Here is a 26,815-nt window from a genome sequence, read left to right on the forward strand (position 1 = left end):
ACTGTAGGGAATGCCAGAAGAACCTAACATAACTAGACAATAGCACAACATGAGTGTGTATGATATTTAATGTAGAGAGATGCAAGAAGATGTGTTGAAAGGGAAAAAGCTGAACAACTACCAGTAATAAAAATGAGAGAGAGAGAATGTAACAGTGTGTAAAAAGTGGTATAAAATTTTCATTATTATTCTTTTTATTAATACTACCACCTTCTTAAACACTATGGACAACTCAAGGAAGATATCTGCACAATTCACAACCATGGTTAAAAAGCAGACAGGATTTTAGATTATATTAAGAAAGGATAATACTGAAAAGTATATTATTACAGTCATCTTGAATATGGTGTTCTTTTCTGGTCACCTCATCTAAAGATGAAATGTATAGCAGAAACAGAACAGGTCCAGAGAAAAGCAACCCAAATCATTGGCTGTTTGGAAAGACCTCCACCTGATGAGCAATTAAAGAGGATTATAACAATTTAGCTTAGAGAAAAGAGTAAGAGGTGACATGAGGGAGGCACGTAAAATAATGAATGGCATATGAGGGGTGAGTCAGGTGCTCCTATTAACATTTTCATATGCTACAAAACCTAAGAATCACCCAATGATATTAAAAGGCAACAAATGTTAAAATGATAAAAAGAAATACTTTTTACACAATGTATAATTAAGTGTGAAACTTACTGTGACAGCTTCGGGGAGGAGTACCTGTGTCAAATTATTAATTCCATTTTATTTTGTGAATGCCTTTTGTGATTGTAACCTTCGCTGAGGATTGAAGCATCTGTTTTGCTACCAGACCTTGACAGCTAATGGAGAGACTACATCTGCAAAGACCAATCAAAAGCCATCAACACTGAATAGCTCTACCCTACTAGAACAATAGGTGTGCTGCCACTAGGTGCCATTTGAATGACTACCTAGAAGTCAATGGAGGAGCTGGGTCTGGAAATTCCCCAGTGTAAGTGCATGGGTAAGAAAGGTGGCAGAGATGGACATCATTGATGTGGACACAGTGGCAAATTGAGGACTGACACATACATGGAACTAAGCGGCATTCTGCAACTTTTATTAGAGTTTAACACAAGGCAGGGGTGTTACTCGCCCATCACCCATACTCTCTATACTATACCAGGCATTTAACTGGTTCCAGTGCAGGGGATATAGAGCTCCTTACCATAACCCGTAACTGGCACCAGGGTTACAGAGCTCCTTACCGTATATCCCAAAATGCAGGGCTGGCTGTACTCAGCCTACCCTCCACGACCCAGTTCGCTCTTAGTCCTAATACTCTCCTCCCCTCATGAGGGGGACAGAGGATGCAGCAGGGTGGACACTTGGCCTACAAGGGCCACAAGGCCTGACCTTGGCCTGCAAAGGCCATGAAGTCTCACCCTACCACATAAGCCCAAGGCCCATCACCAAAATCCCAGGTCTTTTAGCTCTGGGAACCATTCATTTTATTCTCTTAACCACACTGGAAACCAGCCACAAGTTGCAGCAAGTAAAACTACACAAGTACCTCAAGTTAGATACCATGCACATTTCTGCTTAACCCACTGTGGCTTGCAGGTGTTGTAAGGAAGGCAATATACACCCTGGTCCTTTGTCAGGTGGCCCACAGGAGAAAAAAAATCCTTCCTGACTCTCAAAACAGGTAATTGGCTAGACCTGCAGCATCTGTCAGGCCAGGTTCCCATTCCTAGTTTGGGTGGGTAAGATGGGCTGCTGGAACAGAGCTGAAAGAGGCTCCATATGGCTCTCCTCCAGTGGGCTAAATCCTGGGAGCTGGGGAATTCTGGCCAATCAGCATCCCTCTCCCCAGCTGGCCAGCAGGTGCCACAAATTCCATGGGGAGGAGCTATCTATTGTTGCTGAGCAAGTGTCGCCCTCCCATGCTACTGGGACTATTCCCTTTTCACTGCCAACCCCATCAATTTCCCCCACCCGTTGATGTGGGTGGGTGCAATATGGTAGAAAGGAGGCTGTTTCTCTAAGCAAGGGAAGCCATTCTGCCACCTGAAGCAAGATGGCCAGGATAATACAGCTGGAAGGGCTGCCTGGCCTAAGAACCAAGGACTCACAAGGGTATCAAGATCAGACCATGGGGGTTGTGTTTAAGAGTTTGTTGATTTCCACAGATCTGTAACTCGGTTGTGGCTTGTTTAACAGTACAGTGTTTGTGAATAGGAAATTCCTTTGCTAAGCCTGTGCTTCACCACATGCTACAGGATGTGCCCTGTCCAGCCAACTTCATGCTGGCTAACATTTGTTAGATTTAGCAACAATTAGTAGGCAGCAGATGATAGGTGCCTACGTTGCTGCTATTCAGAGAAGCAGCAATATATGCCCCACAACATAGTGTCCTGGCAATACCTATAGAATCATAGCCAAATCCAGAATATTCTTTCAGAAAAGACCCCATCATTTTGAATTGCCTCGCTGGTCAGAGTATGATTCAGCTGAACAGGGATGCCATACTCCTTAGTGTACTGCTAGATATGTGACTCCAGTTACTGAATTTGCTATTAAAGAATGTTTGTAATTAGTGTCACTGACAAAGTCTGAATTTGCTTTCAGAACAAATTGTCTTTCTGGATATGTTTTTCAGCTCAAAGATAGGCTTGATATGATCTAACTACACCTTCATTTTGAGCACAGAGACACACAAGCTGATTTCAATCACTAGTTCCTAGATAAAATATTCAAATAAGTGAAGTGACAAAGAAGGTTGAAAATCTTTTGCTTTCAGATAATGGTGTGTGTCATGCAGACTTAGGTATTGCATTATTAACATGCATGGTGATGAAGGCTTGAGGTGCTGTTATTTATTATACCTGAGTTTGTAATTTTTTTCATAAAAGGATATTTAAATGATTTGCTATGAATTTTTGCTGACTACAATATTTTATATGACTAACTACTTCATGTGGAGGGTGAAGGTCTTCTGCCAAATTAGTTTCTAATTTTGTACCTCATCAAGAACAACAAAATCATCTTTCAGTGAAATGATGTCTTCTAGCACATGATTTTCATTACACAAGATATTTTATAACAGCCTTATGGACATTTTGACTGATAAGGAATTTGATTTCTGGGGTTTGATTTTTTTTAAAGGTAAGAGTATTAAGAGAAGTGTTCAAATAAAAAAGGCTTCCCATGCAGCATGTTTTCTATTAAGATTGTTAAAGTACGTCACTTGTTGGCTCAGGCTGCTAACTGCAAATACACAAAGTTCAGAGGAGCTATCTAAAAATTTAGGTTTTAAAAAAGCAGCATCATAATCTGGTAGTAAATTTTAATTGATTGTGATTCAAGATCCCATGTGTTCAAGTAAGATTGTTCTTAGGAAATCATTTGCCAAGTCACTGTAAACAAAAGTTTAAGTCTATCCACTTGCACAAAACTATGTGTAAGTGTTTTGAACGTGAGTGGCCTTGCATCAGCAACTTTAAGTTATAATTTGGTCAGTATGTAATATAATGGATTTGTCCTACAAAAACCTATACAGGAAAAGTCAAATCATTTTAATTATATTTTGTCCAGGGACTCTAATGAAATAGAAAAAAGAAAAAAACAGAGCAAAAAACCCCCAGAAAATAATTGCTAATGTCAGTCTATCCAGACAATATTATCTTTTATCTGCAGACTGCCTGTAATGCTCACAATAATCACTTGGTAGGCAAGGCAACACAGCTACATCAGGATATGGATGTGATCTCTGAATGGGAGTTCTCCGTAAGGTTAGCATTTCTTTCCACTATGATTCTCAGTTAAAGATTCTCTTCAGTCATCAAACAAGAAACTATTCCCTATATTGTTTATGTTACTATTAATATCAGTGTGCAGTGCTACCAAGTCTAATGAAGAAGTCAGCATCCGCTATGTGGCTTTTCTTTATTCAGGTTAAACAATGTGCATTTATCAAAAACTCAAAAACATTATATGTCTATTAAACATGTTCCCCCCTTCTGTAATTCTGTTCCATGGAATTTCTGCCTGGTCTAAATCAGATAATCTCTGCATGTACATACACCATATGGCACAGAGCTACAAATGAGATGAGAGTAAGTTAATTGGCCATATTAGACCAAGCAAAACAGATTTTAAGTTTGACTATCAGAAATAGTAGATTTTTCACACCTACACACAGCATACACAGTCTCAGTTACCTTAACCATGGCATAACAAGCATTTGCACAAGTATGTTCAGTGACATGTATTCATTGTTCAGGATTCCCACAGTCAAAACTGTCAGTCTCTTTCATATGTAAGAGATCAGTTCATATTAAAGAACTACATGGAAATGAAAACCTTAACTCTGTTTGGTCTGTGAAAAGCTAGTCTGACTGTGAATATTACATAGGTACAACAGGAGAGCATATAACCAAGAATGTAAACAGCAGTATTGTGTGCTAAGAGGTTAAGTGAAGTCACTCACTGATACCAGTACATGAGGACAATGTATATTTTTTAGTCCTGTAACCATAATGAAACATCATTAGTTCTAGGGGCATTGGAACAAGGTTCGAAGATACTGTAAACATAAATGCCTTTATCAATTTTTGGCTAAGTGATGTAAACATTTTATTGTCTTGAGATGTATGGAATACACACAATGTCCTAAAAAATGCTCATTTGTCACTTTTGACATATGATATATATGATAACTTCTTTTTCATTCAAATGATCACTTTGCTACAAGGCATGGCTCCCTTTAGATTATAAATACTACAAATACACGGTCTTTCCCAGCCCTCAAAAAGTGCTTTGTCTATTTCTGTTCAGTAACTAAAAAAGCTCCAAGACAAAAAAAAATTGCCATACAATTGCCTTTAAATTTCACTTGAGCATTTGCTGTAATAAAATATAAGAGGGAACAATTCGTGTCTTTTGGGAATTGTTCTAATGCAGAGGCTGTGTTTACAAGATATTTTGTAAGAGAAGACTTTTATATTTAGCTACTGCAGAAAGTGTTACCATTTTTTCTAGGCAGGAGAAAAAGTAAAATTATTTTGGGATATATAGTAACAAGTAAAAGAAATACTTTGCTCTTATCTAGCATAGTATAAATCAGATGTTTGTGCGCTCCCTGCTGCTTATATGTGGTGTTGCTCAGTTCCACAGCTGTATTTTTAAATTTTTAAAATCCAGGAAATAATTCATCTTGGTATAACTCAGAAAGTTTAGTAATGGTGTGATGCAAACAACATGGCATACATAACATAACTCGTAGAGGTCATCCAATAATTGACAATTCTCAGAGAAAACATCCAACTTCAGTGGATGGGAAAATAGGTAGTTTCATGATCTGGTAATGTCCAGTGGTTCATACAGCACAACCATGAGTTTCTATTTCTGTGTTTACTGAATGCAAAATATTCATGAGGCCTGGTTGAAAATCATTCCATTCTAGCTAAGCTGGTCATGCCACTGATTTAATATTTCCTCTAGGTTTTCTTTTGAGGATGCCCTTATTGATATTGTTGCCTGCATATAGCAGCTTCTCAACTTTTCCCGTTGGGATCTTCCTACTCCATAAATATGATAGAGCTTTCACTGGGGAGGGAGGACTCCATGTCTCTGAGGACGAAGCAGGGTAAACTCACAAGAAGTTTCTTCCTGAAATTTCCACTCATAAAAAGCCCCTTTCCCGTGGCTTTTGCTGTATGAGAGGGATGATTTGGGAAAGAGCAAGCACATAGAATAAACAGGCACTTCTCTCCGAAAATAAGTCTGTGTGACTTCTGCTAACCTGGGGTAGGGCTATGCCAATTAAAAAATCAGAACCAATATGTGATCAGTGATGACCCACCAAGAATGAACGTTCACCACACCTTTTTGAGTCATCATTTACATTGCAATTTTTTAAAATAAAATTTCTTCCATTTCACAAAAATATCATAATCTCAAATTTCACCCATTTACAATATTGTTATGATGGAGGCTGGGTGAAACCTTGTTGAAGTTGGTGGGTGTGGGAGCTGCCCTTCATTCAGGATAAAGGTAAGAAGCAATAAAGTCCTGTTTTAGAGTAAGATAGCTGAGACAATAGGCACCTCCAACCAAACCACAGACCATGTGCGAGGCTGCTCAGAAACTGAACTATGGAGACAGAGGAGTTTCACTGAGTATTTTTTGTTGGAGGTGTGTGTGCCCATGAGCTGAGACACCCAGAAGCAGAAAAAGAAGCAGCAGAAGCATCCAGTGAAGCACTGGAAGTGTGGCCCTGAAAGAAAATGAAGAAAGAAACCTTTGAGGACTGGCTGGGAAGCCAGGCTTGGAAATGTGAACAAAGAAACTTCTTTCTGTTTGATTCCTACTGTGTTCCGGGAAACAAGACTTTATGTACTTTATGTGCACTCTTTGTAAATAAACAGGACTGCATGAATAGACAACCTGACTCCATCATCAATTTCTCCTGCTAATGTAAACAACCTGACCGCACTCAAATATTGGTTAACCACTCAGGCCAAAAAGGGTAACAATATTGTTTGAGCTGGGTTAAACCTTGCTATGGGTTGAGTTGAAACCTTGTTGAAAATTATGTGTGAACGCACCCTTCATTTAAGATAGTTTTAAGGGACAGTTAAGGCACCACACCTAAAATAAAGCATAACTGAGTCTGCCCAGAAACTAGCAACATGTAGATGGCAGATTCCACTGGCCATTGTTTCTGCTCCCACCTGGAAACCTCCCTAGAGCACCAAGTGTGACTAGTCACTCAGGTCAAAGGGGTGCAACAATATTTACTGTGCTCCTAATGAAATCGAATTTGTACAATGGCACCGATACAAAAATATTTGTTTTTTCCTCATTATATGAATTTTTTTCACCAAAGTAATTCATGGTAGTGAGACAACTAAAAGATTCATCTTCCTCTTAATGGGAATTGGTTTAATAAAAGATTTTTCAAACATTTGTTGAAGTGTGACAATATTTCTTAAAATAAAAATTCGAAAGGCAAAATATAAGGAACGAGAAGGAGAAAGGATTTGTTTTAGAATTTCACTTTTTATAAGTTCCACCCTCTTAAAAGTATATCCACTAAAGTAAATAAAAGTTTAATAAATAATATATACATATACACACATTTAAATGAAAAAACATGATTAACTTCTTAAGAACCATTAAGTGTATAATTACAAGGATTCTATTACATTAAGATACCAATTTCTTTAAAGCCAGAAATAATACCTGCTGAAACTTTAATTATTTAAATGAGAAAAGAAAGAGGCATGTTATCTTCTCTGACAAAGATTAAAATCAATTTAATTGCTTCTCTGCTGCATTGACATGATTCTTGCTGTGAGTCAAGCAACCAAAAGGGGAAATTAACACTGCAGCTGTTAATCAAGTGATATTTGTGTGCTCCATCTTATTATAGCAGGAGAAAGAATAACTGCTACTTTGGGGAGAGTTTGGCCACACTGTGCTTCATATAATTTTTTTGCTTCAAACATTCAGCATATTTACTTAATTTTTAGAGTCTCAAGTATCTCTAGATGAAGTGCAGCCTGAGAAAATTGTATGTTGCATTGTTTGATCCCCTAGTAAAATTTGTTATGTCAAGACCAAGGTTTGTTCCAAATTAAATTCACCTTTGGGTATCTGACTATAGTGTAAAGTTTTGAAGTAGCTAAAAAAAATAAAAAAATACCAGTCAGTGGGGGAAGGCAGAGGGTGGAAGCTATGAAGCATAACAGTATATTTACAGGGAAGACAGCAGCAGCTCCTAGAGGTCAAAACTCAACAATTTTACTAAAATTAGAACACGCATTTGAAAGAAAATAACTGTGGAGTATGTAGCACCAACTCATGGCTCATATCTGCTGATTTAAAAATGTTTATCCTTGCAGTGCCTTTGTTAAACCTCAGCACTGAGTGAATATTCAGCAACATCTACACTCGACAAACTAATGTATCTGATTGTAAGAAAATGGTATTGTGAAATATTTATGAATTCCGAAATACAAATCGGTGTGGTGCCTCATCATCTCTTATCAGCCCTTGTTAGCTTTACAGATGATGAGAAGCACTAGAATAACTGAGGTTGTCAAAACTAATAGAATTCAGAGACTCTGCAGCAACGTAGTTCAGTTTCATCTAGAGCTCATTTACTGGAATTTTTAACTCCTTCACTTCTCATCATTGGACTTGCATCAGTTTCATTTTAGGGACTGTTATTTACCATACATAGCAGAAGTGGCCATGGCACTTCCCTAACTGCAGACTGGACAGTCGACTCTGGGAACTTTCGGGGGGAAATAATTTTGATTGTAGTGCAACTTTAAGCATCTTCACTAGTGATGGACAAACCTCAAGAAATCTGGTTCAGATAACTCAGATCTGGATGCTTATTGTATCTGAACTTGCAGAGTCTGTGGTCAGAATAAAGCTGGAGTGAAATGCTCATGAGAACTTGTGAGAACATATGTAACTGTACTTCCATGAAGGCCTGGGAATCTCATAAGAGCAGCTTCTCATACTCATTGTAGCTTTTTAGCTACACAGCATCTCAGTACATCTTCTCCCAAACAACATAGCGGAATGATAGTTGAATTAAATTAACTTTTTGAGCCACAAAAATTGTTTGACTTGGGCTTGTTTCAAAGAATAAGTAAAGATCAGAATCAGGTCTGCTACATCTGAAGTGGTTGATCCAACCCTGGTCTTTATTTGGTGCTGTAGACAAAGGTTTGTAATAATGGTAATTTTTCAGCAAATACTAATCTCTTCTGAAATTGATCACATTGTTGTCCAGCCCTGTGCTGTGCCTTATTCAATTTGACCAAAAGTGGCATGTCACAGATGTCCAAAAGGAGTTTACTGCTAATAAAGCAAAGTTTCAGTGGATTTTAAATGACAATCAGAATTTCATAGTCAGTCTGATTTTATATGTTGGCAGGCTTTTATTAAAAATTATCACTTAAATGGAAAGTCCAAAGGCTCCATTAGAAAGGTTCAAGGCCGTATGTTGAGATCTAGTAGAGATAATATTAGATAGCAAAAACCTAGCGTTGAAATCATTGTACAATCTGAGATCAGGAATCAAGAGATGTTACAGTTAGGGTTGTGCAAAGCATGGATGGTTCAGTCTATGTATGGGGTTCAAGAACCAAAATCTGCGCTTGATTCACAGAAGATGGATATGAACTAACTCCTAGACGTTTACTAGATATGCGGTTAAATATCACTGAATTCAAACTAAGGGAAACCCCACTGCCACTACAGCCTTCTCCTTACTCTACTGCCCCTAATCTACTGAGCCCTAGGACCTCATTTCTAGTTTTAGGTGACTTCAGATAGATCCTATTGCTTTTTTGGAGGTGGGGAGGAGGAAGAAAAGTTCTTGTGGCCAAAGTTCCCCTGAGAAAATATTTCTTAACTTTACCCAAGCCTGTGGTAGGCACCTCCCAGTACAGATGGAAAGACAAGATCCTTTACTCAAGATCTTACAAACAAATTTTGGATACAACAGTGAGGATAACAACAAGACATTAGGAAGAATGGCCAGGGGCAACATTAAGGCTACATATTAACTCAGCAATATTAGTGTACACTATGGAGGAGAATTTGTGGCACGTTTTTTCATAAATATGTAGGATGAATAAGTAGGAAACTTAACTGGTAAATTTCGTGCTGGCCTCACAAAAAAAAAGTGGGTCTCCAATGAGGATTTAAGAGAAGAGCAGGTAGTGGATCTGCAGACCAGCACAGGCAAGGTCTTCCATGCGTAGAGGGGCAGTGTGGAAGGAAGTGTAGAAACAGTTGTGGGAAAAGGTGATAAGCAGAGTGACAAAGCTGGCATCCTTGGACTAGCTGAACACAGGATAGGGTTGGGAAGATATAAACTGGGAAAAACAGTGAAGGGATTCAAAGAGGAGCTATGGTGGTCAAATTCATGGGTAAGGGAGAAAATCTTGGTTTCAGCATTTTGTATAGACTGGCGCAGGGCACTGTGGGCATTAGAAAGGCATCAGAAAAGAAATTTATCAAGATGGGACAAGAGCAAATGTTATAGCTCTATGGACAAAGAGAAAAGGATAGATCTTAGAGATGCTATGTAAGAAGGAAAGGCAAGTTTTGGACATGACCTCACAACCATGGACAGAGATTATGCACAAACACATTCCTCTCAGAAGCAGAATTTGTGGGTTATCAAATAAATGCAATATTAATTTAGGTGTGGATTAACTTAACCAAAAATCTTACTTCCATTGACATGACAAACAAATATATCCAATACTGATTGTGTCCTCTGGAGCACGTAGTACAGACTTCCACATAGGAAAATTCCAAAAATGAAAAGAGTGTAGTAATGAGTTTTTAAAAAAACAGAGAAGAAACCAGAAAGCACTGGTGAAGGAGAGTGATAGTATAAATCCAATTTTGTTTTCAGCAAAGGGTGATACAGCAAGCCTTCAGTTTCACATACTCTGATACTTGTCAGAAGGTCTCTGTCACCAGGAGACAGTCTGTCCATTTTCTAGGTTAGAAGTGGGATTGGTTTTAAAGGTGGCTTCTCACAACATTCTTGCATATAATCTGACATCTCTGTCTGAATAAACAGAGGTGATCCATCTTATTTGACAAGCATAAATTTTATGTTGCTTTAGTTTTCTTTTGTTTACTTCCCTATAAAGCTTACTCATCTCACCCATGTCTGCCTTCAGCAACAACCGAAGTTTACAGTGATGAATGGAGTTCTCTGGACACAGAGAGAGTGAAAACCACCTGTTATTTGGTAATAACTTTCTGCCTAACCAAATGGTCATCATTACTGTATGCTTTGATCACTACATGAAGAATTTGTCACCCACCATTTTATTGTAGCTTAGCAACTTCTAAAGGAAGATAGGAGCAAACAATGACCCAGGAAAAGTGGCGAAGAGCCATAATTGTGTAAGATATTTTAAACATTTCTGTCTTTAAAAAGTTTAACAAAATGCCCAGAACTCTGGTGAAAATGTAATGCAGAGATCACTGTTCATCTCTAAAAGTCAATTAGCTATAAGCTTCATGCCCCTTTCTAGGAGGCACTGGAATGTCTTTAGAGAAACTTACATAGGGATGTAAATGTTTTCAAATGAGTTCTTATTGAGGTACTGGAGAGTTCAAGTGCTTGGAAATCAAACATAAACTCTGAGTTCTAGGACTTCAGTTTAAATCGAGCCCTGGGCAGTAGCATCTACAGATATGACTACATTGCAATGTAAGGTGTAATGTGAAGTTGTGCCTACCTGTGCTAGCTTTAATCAAGGTAGCTCATGTAACAAGAGCAGTGAAAACATGGTGACACAGGCTTCAGCGCAAGGTAGCCACCCAAATACAAGCCTGCCAGGGACCCCAGGTAGGTACTTAGGAGGCTAGCCTGCGCTGAGGTTCGTGCTGCCATGTCTTCACTGCTCTTGTTACTGGAGCTACCTAGATTAAAGTTAGCACAGGCAGATATAGCCATGCAATTACACATTAAATTGCACTGTAGATGTCTTTGGTGAGTCTTCACCATCAGATGGCTGTTTGGTGTCCTATGCAAAGTGAGCTAGAGGCCATGACCCAGTACACAGCTAACAGGGATCCACGTCACAAAAGCCACCACAATTGGCACTAGTCAGCATGAAAAATCAAGGACTGAATGGAATCTTAAACCACCTTTCTACTATACAGATGGTGGTTCCAGTTGAAGGGCAAAACATTGTAGTGAGGTAGGTGGATTGCAATGCTGTTGCCGGTGCTGTAAGTGTTTCCACATTATCAATCTATAAGCAATAGGTTACCCGGAAAAAAATAAAAATAATGCATGCTATGTGCTACATGCACCCCAAATGGTATTTGAACTAAATTAGATGGAGAAGGGAAATGGGAGATTTGAGTCAGAACGTTTCAGTGGCTAAGATGCTGAAACACATGTCGTTCCTGGGAAACTGCCAGAGCAAGAACAGCTTTGATTGTTTATTTAAAAAAGTAGAAAGAGCACATTAAGGAGCAGGCAATTTTATGGGGCATAAATATATTCTCAACATGCATTTTGCTACATTATGGTGCAAGTTTTCCTAACAGGCATCCTTTCCTTCTGTATACTTCATTTGCCTCCTCAAACAGTAGACGAACATGACTTTTTGTCACTAGCTGTCAGACTAATATACTCTTCAGTTCCTCTCAGCAGCCTGGATATTAATTCAGATTGGATTTCCATTGTTTTTCCCCCTCTCTAAAGATCAGCAAAAACATTTTACGGAGAGTATTATAAAAACTTCTATGCTCAAGCTGGTGCTAAGTTATGAACATTTTAACATTTGAAACACTAACTGGGACATGACTATCGTTAAATGTTGATTTAAAAAAAAGTCTATTAAGATCTTTCATCTGAACTTAGTTTTAGTGAAAGATGATGGAATGGCAATTGTGCCTTCTTTTGCATAGAGACTGTCCAGTTTGGCCAATGTACATGGCAGAGGGGCATGATGCACATGATGCATAAATCACATTGGTAGATGTGCAGGTGAATGAGCCCCTGATTGTGTGGCTGATGTGGTTAGGTCCTATGATGGTGTCCCTTGAACAGATATGCGGACAGAGTTGGCAAAATTTGCTGCAGGGATTGGTTCCTGTGTTAGTGTTTTTGTTGTATGGTGTGTAGTTGCTGGTGAGTATGTGCTTCAGGTTTGGGGCTGATCACATGTGTGCAGATAAGGTTGTTGATCATGTGCAGGTGGCAAAGAGTCATGAAAATCCCCTTTCAGTATATTAAAAGTAGAAGAGAAGCCCTTAAGGGGGTCTGGTCTCCAGCTTTCTCTTTGCCATACTTAAGGCATGCAAAATCCATTCTTCCCTTCACAGTTTAATGTTTGTTTAAACATTGAGAATTGCAGTAGGGCTAATGGGAGTGTGACTCTATCATTTTTATGTTAATATTTGCGGATTGTGATTGCCTGGTTGGAAGGACAGCCAGTTAAGATACACGATTCCCGATTAACAATATTACTACCACGGAAGCCTGAAAAATTGCAGAGAAAGATGTTAAAAGGGGTGGGGTCTACTGGTCTAATTACAGAACTGGGAACCAGGAAACTTCACACTTCACCTGCCTGTTCAAATCCTATAGTGATGGATTTTATAAGAACATTTGTAATGCTTAATTCTGGTTTAACCCTAAGTCACAGGCAACTTGAATAAATCAACCTCTCCGCCTCAGTTTCCCCATCTGCCAATTATGGATAATATCTACCGTCATAATGGTCTTGTGAGGATTCTTTAATATTTTCAAAGGGTTCTAAGGATAATAAGTGCTAATGTATTAACAACTTGTAGGAACATCTCCTTTTTTGTGACACCTGTGCAAGTACTTCACAGATAATGTAATTCATGCCTCCATAAAACAAACTTGCCATCCTTTTTCATAAAACATGTAATTGTGGAGTCAACAGAAATCTGTTGTAAGTGGCAAATTCAACACATTTGCTTCCCGCCCACCAACTGAGTGGAAAACTTTAAACAAGTTTATAGATCTACAAAATGGGTATATATGAGAAACATGAAGATTTCTGGAGGGAATAATAAAGCCACATTAAGCAACCATACAAAGATATTTCCAAGATAATTCAAATGATGCACAATGAGGCAAGAAAGTGGGAGACCCATATTTTCAGTCCCAAGCACTATTAAGAGAAAAACATTGCAATGACATCTGCCAATTTTCCAGTGCTTTGTTACTCCACAGCAAGCCCTATCAGACAGTATGTAAAAAACTTGTAGCAACAGCTTTCAAACAGCATTGGAGGCTTTCAAATACATCAGCGATGCGGCTGCATAAGAACATGAATAGTATTGAGTGAAGAGCCCATTTTATTTCTTTTTTAGATAGATACTTTGACAACTAGAAGTACAAAAAATTGCAACAGCAACTTCATTCTGAGCAGACAGTCCCTACATACTCATCATATACACCAATGGTACTGTCCGTTAAGTGTGATTTTTCCATTTGTTCTAGATACAGACCTCTAATATCCAGCTGGACTAAACCTGCAGGGCTCCTACTTCTTTCACAGAGTCACAATGTGGGTACACATGTGTACTGTAGCATCACCTATTGCCTGTTAGTGATATTGAGCGACTGTTCCTACTTAGGGACTCAAACAGTTTTAATTTTGGTAGGACGTATACCTCTAATGACACTAAAGGACAATTAATGTGTCACCTAGATCTGTCCCTTAATATCCAAAATACCTGAACAAAGGGTCATAGATAAGAAAAAGGAATAAATCAAGCTATTTTATAGTCCATATTATAAGGAGTAGAACAGAACTGGAGTTAGCAATTCTAAACAAGAACAGGAGGATATGCTGAAATACTAGTTAAAATAGAAACTTCAGAAACATTAGGTGTAGATTCAACTATGTTTGAACTTCATAATACTCACCATACCATTAAAAACACATTTGTTTGAACAGATACTGATAGCAGATTTCCTGTTCCAAGTTACTATATGACACCAGAAAACAGGAACTAAAATGAAATTCAGTATAATGTAATCCAATGCAAGATTATGTGAAAATGGCCTTACCGCAGGGCTATGCATTGAATGGGCATTTAAATCCTATTATGTCTGATTATCTTGCAGTATTTGGGCACGTTTGTAAATAGCTATAAAGAAACATTATGCCTAGTGCTGTTAAGTCCCCACATGTAGCAGATGGTTTCTCTGTCGTGAGAATGTATGTTTCAAAGTCAAACCCAATGCAGAAAGAGGCAACAATGGAAACCATGGCATCTGGTTTCAAAGAAGCACAGCTCACAGCTAGTGGGAGAAATCAGACATAATACTGAGAGATAATATAACACTGATTTACCAGAACATTTAAAGCAAGTAGGGGAGCCATAAGTAAGATGTTCATGCTTTCTTTACCTTTGTCATGACTGAGAGCAGATGCACAGAACAGAGCAGAGAAGTGGGAATCCAAACAAATTAGTTATTTTAGGAGAAAGTAAGTAGTTTCAGAAAAACAGAATTGCCTGCTGTAATCTTAGCGGAAGACCTGGTAATCATGAAGAGAAATGAGTGGCCCAGAGAAAACAGATCTATAAGACTATCAGTATAATTCAGTGAGGGAAACAAATACCTTTCTAAACACATCAACCAGACCAATGTAAAGCATAATAAATCTAGAACAAAAGGTAGAAGATGTACACACTTTATAAAAGAGAAAGCAAGACTGACCTGACAATGGGCCATTAGTTTGTAATGCTTATGACACCATGTAATGCCTGTGTGTGAAAGTCTGGCCCCATCCAAGTCCGTGGCAAATCTCCTATTAACTTGAATGGAGCCAGAATTTCACCCTTTGTTTGCCTAGGTATCCTTGTAGGCAGCAGTTTTGCACTTAAGAAATTATTCCAATCATAGAACTGGGCAGTGAACAGACTAAAAAAAAATGTTGGTATATAGAAACAAAAAACAAACAAAAAAGAAGAATCTATAGCACAACTAAAAATAGAGCCTCTCTTCTAAGACCTACCTATCCATATGTTCGGTTTAGGATAATTTTCTAAAGCTATATGTAGTGGACCATCAGGACACTCCAAAAATACTGCATTGTCAAGGAGAATTGAAAGGCTTATATGTCTTTCTAGAACTCAAAATAGAAGACATGATAATTATGTTGTGCGTCTTATTTCAGTTCATGCAAAGGAACGTAATAAGCCAAGAAGAGGCAAGCCTGAGTTGTGCTTCATGGCCATAGTGTTGAAAATGAATTAAAAATAAATAAATAAAAATAATTGATTTTGGAGGGCTAGGGCAGCAGGAAAGGGGGGTGTTCCTGAATATCAAACAATTGTATTGATGTGCTGTGTATTTGTGCTGTATGCTGGCTGTGCTGTGGAAATGATGTGTGAACATGTAATTAAAAACTGTCATAAAACACATGCACAAGGGGCCAAATTAAGTTTGCACAGGCAACCTTACTTCTGACATTCCTAACTTTTGAGCGCTTGATTTCGCACCCTTAATAACGTTCTTTTAACATAGTAGTTTTGTACGTTATTTCCCAGGTTTTAATAAATTAAACTGAAAAAACAAGCTTTATCCTGTGGAACCAAGTTGACTCCAACAAAGTAGGAAGCTTTAGATCCACAGCACATACTTTTGCCACTTGATCTAACAGAGTAACTGATTAGTCTCCTTATAGTTGCTATGGCAACACCCATTTTTTCATGTTCTCTGTGTATATACATCTTCCTACTGTATTTTCCACTGCATGCATCCGATGAAGGGGGTTTTAGCCCACGAAAGCTTATGCTCAAATAAATTTGTTAGTCTCTAAGGTGCCACAAGTACTCCTCGTTCTTTTTGCTGATAGCAATAGTAGTTTATCATCCTCTGTGAGACAGCCAATAGAGGGAGATGAGGCACATATTTTGCTAGTGGGTTCCACAGCTATTTCCTTCCACTAGCGGAATGGTGAGACTGGAATCCTGGGTTTTATTCCAGGTTCTAAGGCAAGTATACTCAAGTGGTTAAAGACTCTTCTTTGCCCCTGTTCCTCCCTCCCAAGCCTGACCCCTTCTCCCTCAGCCCCTACAGCGTCTACTCATCCCATTCCCCATCCACTTCCATCAGCTTCACATCCTGGTCCCAGACACATACATACTTGCTATACTCCAGGGCCAGCTCCTCACCCCCCTCTGCATTCTACAGAGGAGCTTCCTCCTCCATGCTGTAGCAGCAGGAAAGCATTGAGAGCACAGGAGGGAGTATCCCTATTCTATTCTGGTGCCCAGCACCACAGCATTCCTTGGCTGACAGGAGGAGCAAGCAAAGGAGAAGTCCTGCTCAGCCTCTGCAGCCCTGGAATGGAGCATGTAGGGAAGAGATATGCACAGTCCAGTCACCTGTAAGAGCTAAGGAGCATACTCAGCAGAGACAGACTCTTTGGAAAATGTAGATGCCAAACTCTAAGAAGTCTCTACTGAGCCTGTGAGAACTGAGTTCTACAAAGGCTCATTACTTGGTCAAGATTTTCATGGGGATGGTAAAAGAAATGTTCAACACCAAAATTACCCCACATGCCAAATTTCTGGTCACTTCTCCAAAGTATAGGGATGGTACAGCTTCTCAGCAAAACATCTGTAAGATATTTTTAATGTGGGCAAAACATTGTATTTTTCCATAACATCATTCTGAGAAATAGCTGAAGTTAAACAAACAAAAAAAAAGCAGCTAGCCTCAGGCAGAAACCAGCATGGAACTTTTCAACCCAAACAGTTAAAGTTTGAGAAAGTTACAAACAGGTGAAAACCAGATCTTACACTAGATACTGTTGGGCAACTCTAACTGCAGGCTTTGCTCCTTGAACCACCTATAACACAGGGTGTCCAAGTACACTGGAGAATTGTGATATGTTGTGTATGACTTTTTATGAGTAACAGAAGTGAGGTCATTAGGAAAGCCAATGTGTTTTTAATTTGCTAACTTGTGCTAACGGGTCTATTGAATGCTATTGAAAGATTGGCAAACAGTAAAAAAAAAATTCAAGTGAACTAAGTGATTGTTAGAAGAAGGGGTCGAGATCTGAGCAATCACAATGGTCTTCCAAGAAATCAAGTAACCCTTCAGACACTGAAGCTGAATTGGCTTTAAAGCTTTAGAGACAAAAGCTGAAATTCTGTTCTGGAAGAGGTGCAGCACACAATTCACAGTCCAGGAGATGAGGGGGGCAAATGTGGCTTTAACCCACCTTTGAGCCCTAATGACTCTGGGATGCTCCAGGATGTCCAGCATAACTTAAACAGCCCTGGGGCCTTGTTTAAGTTACAGCTGCCTCCCCAGGCTAACTGATAGTTCATGGTGGCCCTGACCCAATACACCCCTCCTATACCCAGCACACCCGCTGCATCAGGGCTGGCAGATGAGTCCTCAGGAAGCAGCCTTACAGCAGTGCCATAGCTAAGGAAGTCCTCCTATGGCCAGAACTGGGGTATGGAGGAGCCCCTTTTTGCCACCGTAACTCTTACATGGAGTAAAGTGGCCAAAGTGGTAGTGAAAATCTCGCCCAAAGAGCCGGATTTGCCTCTCATTGATTTCTCTGAAGGTATGCAGATTGATACCAGTGTGAAAGGAGAAGCAGGCCCAGAGTTTTGTGTTTGATATCCCAAGTTTAAAAGGAATGAAAAAAGGTTTATGTATTTTTTCTTCCCCCAAGCATCTTCAACGAGATGGTATTGGTTATTCCACTACAGATGACGGGGCCTGTGGAAGTCCATCCTAATGTAAAGTCACCTTTGTCAATATGCTGCAGGGAAACAGTTTTGCAATGAACCTAGGCTGTATTTGTAAGGTATTACTGCACATTGCTGTATAAGGTAAGGAACAAGCACTACTATATACAGCAAGAGACAGGTTGAAGTACTCAATATGGTATGAATTCTGTATGCAATATTGTATGTCAGTTATATATCAAAATTGAGAAGTAGTTCTTTGGTTTTCCTTTAGAAGTAAACACAAGTTAAATATGCTGTTATTGTGGATACAATATAGCAATCAGTTAATCTAGAATATATTTACTAAAATCTTAAAATAATATTTAAGTATATTAAATACAGTTAAATATATTTACTAAAAACTTAGTTCTGATTAACATTTTTCTAAATGTACACTAAGTGTAAAACATATGTTTGAAATCAGACATTCAGTCTGCTACGTTTAGCTGTATTTTAAGAATTCAGTAAGAGTTACTATATTTTTATTGCATGTTACATAAGTGAGAAGTGGAAGTGCCACAGCCCATCCCTTCTCTAACTAGCAAATTGGTATTTAATTGTTTCTGATACGTGACTGTCATTAAACTGAAGTCAAAATATAACTGTCTTTCATGTAACTGACATATTTAACATATGTACCAATTAAACCCTTCCTTAAAAGAATGAATTCTGAATCTATGGCATTTTCTTGTAGAAGTGTTACGGCTTAGTCGTTAACATATTTGGAAATGTTTGTTTGGGGTTTCAGATGCCTGTGTGGAGAAGTCTGTGAGGAAGTTTCATTATATATGCACCATTTCTGATCATGAAAGGCTAGCTTCATATCTATAGAGATGGCTGCTGGCTGTTCATGAAAAAGCACAGAACCTCTCCCCAGCATTATTGGGAAAAGAAGGATCTCACAGAACATAGTTAGAACAGTTAATATCAGCTATAACTGAATTACGTGATTGGTCATTAACAGTTAATATGGACTGCAGGATTGGGCCTTAGGTGTGAACAGCTATATCCTTTTCCCTTAAATACCATTCATTGTTGGACAGTAGCCAATATTCTCATTCAGAGGGAAGAATAATAAATGTGCATTATTTATACCCAGCTAAGAACATTCCACTTAAAAAAGCACAAGATTCTGCCACCTTGAAATCTTCAATTACTTTAGAAGTATTACATGTGAGTTTTATATTTTGTGAGCGAGCCACTACAAATCAATAGAGTCACACACTTTCCTACTTCATTATATACTCCCCCCGGCTAGATTGAGCTCATCCCAAGCACCTAAGATTCAGTATTTTTACACTGTTGACCCAATGTGCTGAACCCACTCACATAGCCTAGCTCAGTGGCTCTCAATCATTCTGGACTACTGTACCCCTTTCAGGAGTCTGATTTGTTTTGCTTACCCACAAGTTTCACCTCACTTGAAAACTACTTGCTTACAAAATCAGACATAAAAATACAAAAGTGTCACAGTACACTATTACTAAAAAATCGCTTACTTTTTCATTTTTACCATATAATTATAAAATAAATGAATTGAAATATAAATATTGTACCTACATTTCAGTGTACAGTATATAGAGCAGTATAAACAAGTCATTGTATGAAATATTAGTTTGTCTTGACTTCACTAGTGTTTTTTATGTAGCCTGTTGTAAAACTAGACAAATATCTAGATAAGTTGAGGTACCTCTTGGAAGACCTCTGCATACCACTAGTTGAGAACCACTACTGCCAGCAGCAATCAAACCCAGGATTTTTGGTTTCAAAAGCATAAGGCCCTAACTATTTAAAAGTGACATGCAATGCCTTTATACCTTGATCTTATTAAACAGAAACCAAAGAAGTTGGGTGTGTGCATGTGCATAAGTGATAGCAAAATAAAGACCCTGGACCAAATTCTTCATCTACTCAAGTGCAATTTCTCATTGACTTCATCAGGAATTGTACATAAGAGCAGAATTTGACCCCACCCTAGGTTTTTTTTTGTGCAAATACTCCATTAAAATCTAAAAGCTATTGATGGACCTTTCATCCAAGCTATTTCCTAGACACAACTCTCCCGTGTTGTCAATGGTTTCCTGGTTCAGTGGTGATCTACACTAAGCTGTACTTCTCTGCATACCAACTTAACAGAAATCATTAGACTAAAGAGATTTTACTCCTTGACAAAGCCAGCAAGTGATTATTTGCTGGTCACGTGAAGAACACATTTATACAGTTGTAATCATTTTCAGATATTCCATATTTTAAAAAATATTTACAGTACAAGACATACAAATCAATGAACTATCAGTGACATCAAACAAATTTTACATGTGTTACATGCCATAATAGTGTTTACTGTTTTTAATGCTGCAGTCACAAGTTGAAAATACCAGTAGAAAAATATTTGTTCCTATACAAAAAAAAATTAAAACTTAATATTGTGCAAGAAAACTTCATTGGGGTTTTTTATCACATTTTGTCCTTGCTGAATAGTTTTAGCTTCAGCAGCTGCTATATGAAATGTAACTGTCACTACAGTGAATAAATAAGTAACTCCTGCTATAATACAGCTGACCCTAGTAACAGCATTAGGGTAAAGCCTTTAGTGGTAACCACAGGCCAAAACAGAAGTGCATTCTGACTGTATAAAGATGTGCTTTCATGTCATAGACCATCTCACTCCATGGGCTATAAAGCATATGTGCCAGAACTGATAATTGATTTCCCACTTCCCAGCCCCCCACCCCCATTCAAAGTGTATAGAAGAGAACTAGTACCTTGTCTGCTCTTCACATCAGATTTCCTCCCGATAAGATGTGTCTAAATGAATAATATTTATAGTGTTATTTACCTCTGACACACATTTGTAATATTATAGGAAAGTTAATCTTCTAAATAATTATCCTTAATAAACAAGGACCCTTGAACTTATGCCTTTTCCTATCATGTGTTATAATGTGAACTTCCACACTACCACTTAGAGAGCTAACTATGAAAGACAGACTACTTCAGTTTGGCAGGCAAACAATTTGATTTACGTATTTACCTGTATCTGTTTGCAGCATCCATATTAATATTGGAGGGCGGAAGACATACATTTTGCTTTTTAAAAAAACAAGATCAGCAATCCAATAAGAAACTATACAACAAACCAGTGCTCAGGCAGAGTATGAAGAGAAAAAAAAAGCTGGCAAGGAAACAGATTTATTTAAGTTTTACATTTTCAATATATTGCTTATTTTAAATATAGGAGAATACTTTGGCACTGTCCTATTTAATTCTAGTCTGGATTCCTTCTGCCAGCAAGAAAAGTACTTCTATGGTAAACAAGCTCTCTTCATAGAAATAAAAGATGATTTCTTCAGAGGGTCATTCTGAGCGTGTTTGACTATAGTAAGGCCTAGAGAGTCAAATTTTCAAACATTAACAGAGATTCCACTCTGCACTATAAAGCAAAACAATAGAAAGCAAACAACCTAATGTAGTACATTAGTTCCTTCCAGCCATGTTAGAAGTCTTGAAGTCTATCCACCCAACCCTATCTATTAGAAAACAAATCAATTTCGTTTTCTTCTGGGTCTGTCATAAGGTCCCTGCAGGAATTATACATCATACATAACTAACTCCAAAGAGCTGTGCTGACAAAGTTTAATCACAGTGTAGAATAATTTCAGTCCTACTGATGGTGCTAAAAGAGTGTTATAAGATAACCATATTTTTGTGAGATAGAAGGACCTGCAGGTAGACAAGCTAAAATGTTAGGTTTAATGGCAAGGTGACAAAAGTAATTTGAAACATGTTCATATTCACATGTGCAACAATTATTAACATTACATATTCAACAGTGTCCTATAATTAAACTTTTTAAAGCAGTTACAGGAAGAGGGATCATATATATTTATGTTTTAAAATACACCAATCCGAAGCTCTGGGCAAATGTACCAAAAAGAAAAAAAAGATACAAGTTAGGGCCAAAGCACAAAATATGAAATACTCTTAGATATATCAAAATTGGATTTTACCCCTTCCCAGCTACAAGAAAGCATGAGGGTTATGATGAGCTTTGCATTTTGACTTGTAAGTCAACAAGTTCAAGCTCTGGCAGACCAATGGAGAAAGCAAGTTCCAGAGCTGAAAATTCTTCACTAAACCACTCTGGTTTCAACTCACATGCCACTTGAACCAGTAGCTGTCAGGTTAAAAGTCTCCCCTCAGTGGCAGTAGTACCACACCTATGTACATTCATCTGCTTTAACATCATCACTGTAGTAGACTAAAATACAAATATCAAAACATGTTTGTTTTTCTAGGGGAGCTCTTTGTTTTAACTGTTAATGTCTGCCCTTCACTTTCACTTTACAATTTAGTTTTTAGTCATAACACTGCTGGGGACATCCAGTGCCTGATTTAAAGTATTTCATTTACTTTTAATTTCCTATCATATTTGCTTCATTTTTTCCCCTCACTTCATTTTGTTTCCTACAAAATGGCTCAGGAAAGTAAAGACCAACAAAAGTCACATAATCATAAATGCTGTGGTAAATATGGAATAAGTTAGTCTCAACTTTCTCCTTGGATATGTTGCAGCTTCAGTTTTCCCCTGATAACTCTATTCCTCAGATAGGAAACACTCACTTTACTAAGTCTAGAAGAGATTACTGCATATGTTTAGATCAGATCATTTGATTCTATCTCAGCCAGTGCTATTTAGTCAGTAAATAGTTTTCATGGCAAAACTATTAACTAATGAGGTGGTCAAAACTATTTAGGATTGCATGGCCCTGTTGTCTCAGGATTGTCCAAAGGAGAAGTTAAAAATTATATGTGCATTTTATTTTACATTATTCAGGCATCATTTTAGTTCTATACTTAAATATGTCCAAAAAAATACAAAGCAGAATACTTTCCATGACAGAATACAGTTCTATTTCTTTCAGCTATATACATCCAAATGCTAACTCCATCTATGGGTATGTCTACACTACGGGATTATTCCAATTTTACAGAAATCGATTTTTGGAAACAGATTGTATAAAGTCGAGTGCACGTGGCCACACTAAGCACGTTAATTCGGCAGTGTGCGTCCATGTACCGAGGCTAGCGTCGACTTCTGGAGCGTTGCACTGTGGGTAGCTATCTCATAGCTATCCCAGAGTTCCCACAGTCTCCCCCGACCATTGGAATTCTGGGTTGAGATCCCAATGCCTGATGGGGCAAAAAACATTGTCGCGGGTGGTTATGGGTAAATGTTGTCAGTCAATCCTCCCTCCATGAAAGCAACGGCAGACAATCATTTCACACCCTTTTCCCTGGATTGCCCGGGCAGATGCCATTTCTGCCATAGCACGGCAACCAGGGAGCCCGTTCAGCCTTTTTTCACTGTCACCGTATGTCTACTGGATGCTGCTGACAGATGCGGTACTGTACTGCTACAAAGCTGCATCCCCTTGCCGATGCAAGTTAGCAAAGACGGTTACCAGCTCTACTGTACCATCTGCTGCTTTTCACGTTGACAATGACGGTTACCAGTCATACTGTACCGTCTGCTGCTGTCATGGGTGCTCCTGGCCAGCCTCGGTGAGGTCGGCTGGGGGCACATGGACAAAAATGGGAATGACTCCCCAGGTCATTCTCTTCTTTAAGTTTTGTCTAATGGAGAGTCAGTCCTGCCTAGATTATCAGGCAAGCCTACTAAAGAACCAGAAAGGCAAACGGCCGCTCTGGGTCAGAGCTCCAGACATCCGCAGAAATGATGAGCTGCATGCCATTCTAGGGGGTGCCCCTGCAACAACCCCACCCATTGCTTCCCTCCTCCCCCACCCCTCCTGGGCTACTGTGGCAGTGATCCCCCCATTTGTGTGATGAAGTAATAAAGAATGCATGAATTTGAAACAACACTGACTTTATTGCCTCTGCAAGCAGAGATCAAAGCGGGGAGGGGAGGGCAGTTGGCTTACAGCGAAGTAGAGTGAACCACCATTCTGCACTTGCTCAGCCTATAGCTGAAAACGGGAATCTGTGATAAGCACTAGGATAGAAGCACAGGCAGGACTGAATCTCCATTTGTGTGTGGGCCTTTGGTTGACACTGGTAAAATATAAAATGTCCCAGGATATGTATGTTGGGGGACAGTTCTAAATTGCAGCTTAATTTTTTTTAATTGCAGCAAAATGTAGAGGTCTAAGTATCAGATTGTGAGCCTAGTAGCAAGGGGTAGGCTGGGGAAAACGTGCGGTGCTGCTGACTGGGAGAGCAGCCTGAGACAGAAACCTCCAGCTGCCATGATATTCCAGGCAGGACTGAATCTTCATTAGACAAAACTTAAAGAAGAGAATGACCTGGAGTCATTCCCATTTTTGCCCAGGCGCCCCCGACTGACCTCACCAAGGCCAGCCAGGAGCACCCACGGGATGACAATGATGGATACAAGTCATACTGTACCGTCTGCCATCCGCAAGGCAAGGCAAGGGGATGCTGCTGTGTAGCGCTGCGGCACCGCGTTTGCCAGCAGCATCCAGTAGACATATGGTGACATTGAAAAAAGGCAAGAAACGGTTTTTTTCCCTTTGCTTTCATGGGATGGGAGGGAGGCTGACGACATATACCCCGAACCACCCGCGACAATGTTTTGGCCCTTCAGGCTTTGGGAGCTCAGTCAAGAATTCAAATGGTTTTCAGAGAGTGCGGAAACTGTGGGATAGCTACAGTCGTCAGTCGCCCCTCCCTCCAGGAGCGTCCATTTCATTCTTTGGCTGTCTGGTACGCTTGTCTCAGCTCCTTAAGTTTCACGCAGCATTGTGTTGAGTCTCCGTCCATCATAGCCTTGGAGATTTTTTCAAATGTTTTGGCATTTCGGCTTTTGGAATGGAGTTCTGATAGAACAGATTCATCTCCCCATACAGAGATCAGTTTCAGTATCTCCCGTACGGTCCATGCTGGAGCTCTTTTTTGATTCTGTGACTGCATGGTCACCTGTGCTGATCAGCTCTCCACGCTGGGCAAACAGGAAATAAAATTCAAAAGTTTGCAGGGCTTTTCCTGTCTACCTGGCCAGTGCATCTGAGTTCAGATTGCTGTCCAGAGCTGTCACAATGGTGCACTGTGGGATAGCTCCCAGAGGCCAATACCGTTGAATTGCGGCCACACTAACCCTAACTCGAAATGGCAATACCGATTTCAGCGCTACTCTCCTCGTCGGGGAGGAGTACAGAAATCGATTTTAAGGGCCCTTTATATCGAAGTAAAGGGCTTCGTTGTGTGGACGGGTGCAGGGTTAATTCGATTTAATGCTGCTAAATTTGACATAAACTCGTAGTGTAGACCAGGCCTATCACTCACTTATGCTTAAAGTGCATAATGACAACATACCTAAGTACATGATGAAAATGCTTGGACATAAAATCAGTGTGTTTTTGCCTCTGTGCCAATGGTTTCTGCTTAAGACTTACCCAGATACTCTTAAAATGTGAAAAGTTGTAAGAACCCTTCTTTGCCCCTTCCGCCCCACCAGCGGATACTCATATAGCTAGTACACAGTATTGCTGGAGCCACGAACATGACTGTACAAATGGTCAACAAAGGTTGTCACAATAGTTTCCTAAGGAAAGATTTGCAAAAGTCAACAGATTAGACAGCTACCTCGACCCTTCTACAGCACTAAAGAGAATATAGCTGGAATCCAGTCAGACTGAGTATTACAAGGCTAAACACAAGACAAGTATTTTGTTCCTTAGAGAAATTGCCCACACAGAGAGGTCAAAAAACAGGAAGAAAGGAAACAAAGGTGGAGGATTATTCTTGGATGGAAGCTGTTTCCCTCAGGTGACAGATAATCTAGGGGGAATGTCTCCTTGAGCCTGGCTGCACTTTGAGGGTTTGCTGTGTTATAGCAGTAGTTAACACTGGCAGCATTTTGCTGTGGGGCTTCTGCCCCCACCCGTGAGTATCACTGTCTATTTGTGCACTCAAATGTAGAATTTCTGCTTAAAGGATGTTTCTTTTCTGTGTTTACATCTGGATAACACTGAATTCTCAACACATTGTTTTAAAGAAAAACCCATAACCCTGAACACATATTACAGTTTGGAAAAACAAAGGGCCAGATCCTCAAATGGTGCTCCAGTGTTTCTACGATTTGGGCCTTCTTCACCTGGATTTATATACCTATCTATATTACATCTTTCTTACTTTTTGGTAATCAGCTTTCAGCACATCAAGCCTTTGGTTTTTTTTTTGTAAGTCACACATTATGCATGTGCAAGCTTCAGTTTACACAACTTCTGTGTGCTTTGCTGGTTGTGCAAGTTTTATGTCATGTTGTTTTGTGTCACTCTGAGTCTCCCAGAAAAAGTCTTCTTGTTGTTATGGCTTTGTGTGTTTTTACCTCAAAACTTCCAGCACAACATGGTTCTGTCAGCAATATCATTTTAAGCAGATCAACAATTCTATGTAAAAGAAGAACTGGCAAAACCACATTTATGCCAGCCAGGCCTTGGGCTACGTGTTATCTCATCTAAACTCATTCACTAGCCATAATTACAAATTATTAAAATATAGCTATCAA

At 39.1% G+C, this 26,815-nt stretch overlaps 1 long non-coding RNA gene across 1 annotated transcript in view; it reads right to left on the bottom strand.

Annotated features, from left to right (window-relative positions):
• Positions 1–26,815, bottom strand: part of LOC120369657 — a 91,787-nt gene that overhangs the window by 32,822 nt on the left and 32,150 nt on the right. The window contains exon 3 of the long non-coding RNA XR_005583306.1: positions 21,030–21,072. This is a non-coding gene — a long non-coding RNA (uncharacterized LOC120369657). The remainder of the gene's footprint in view (positions 1–21,029; positions 21,073–26,815) is intronic.

The sequence above is a fragment of the Mauremys reevesii genome, linkage group 8 (genome assembly GCF_016161935.1).
Source record: "Mauremys reevesii isolate NIE-2019 linkage group 8, ASM1616193v1, whole genome shotgun sequence".
Classification (NCBI taxonomy): Eukaryota; Metazoa; Chordata; order Testudines; family Geoemydidae; genus Mauremys; species Mauremys reevesii.